Source organism: Arachis ipaensis, chromosome B09 (genome assembly GCF_000816755.2).
Source record: "Arachis ipaensis cultivar K30076 chromosome B09, Araip1.1, whole genome shotgun sequence".
Lineage (NCBI taxonomy): Eukaryota > Viridiplantae > Streptophyta > Magnoliopsida > Fabales > Fabaceae > Arachis > Arachis ipaensis.
The window spans coordinates 14614591-14615124 of record NC_029793.2 but is presented as its reverse complement, the minus strand read 5'-3'; positions in this window follow the sequence as shown (position 1 = coordinate 14615124).

The following is a 534-nucleotide window of genomic DNA, read 5'->3' as shown; positions in this document are numbered from 1 at the left end:
TTAATTTAATGATTACTTAAAGCTTAATGGTTACTAAATTAATGATTCCTTTCAACTTTAAATGCGTCACTATTTATCTAATTTTTTTAGTCTTTTTTTCTGGGCCACTGTTCCTTCCAAATTTTATCTTTTTATGATAAAGTATTTAAACTTGTCCTTTTAATTTAGGTAGCATTTTTTTACGAGGCCTGCTATACATACAAATTTTTTGGCTTATAAGTCTTGCAAGTTGGTACAAGCCCAATAAAAAATATGCATTACACTTTCACATTTAAGAGTAAATAAATGCACGTTATTCAACCACTTCCTATTTTCAAAGCGCGCTACTCACCATGCATTATAAACGACTCTTCTTCTTCTTCCTCCATGAAAACGAGTTTCTTGCCAAATTTGAAGATAATGGAACTTTAGAAATACACCTAAACGATTACAGAAATACACTCAAATGATTACAGAAATACACCCAAAAAATTACAGAAATACACCCAAACGGTTACAGGAATTCACCTAAATGATTATAGAAATACACCCGAT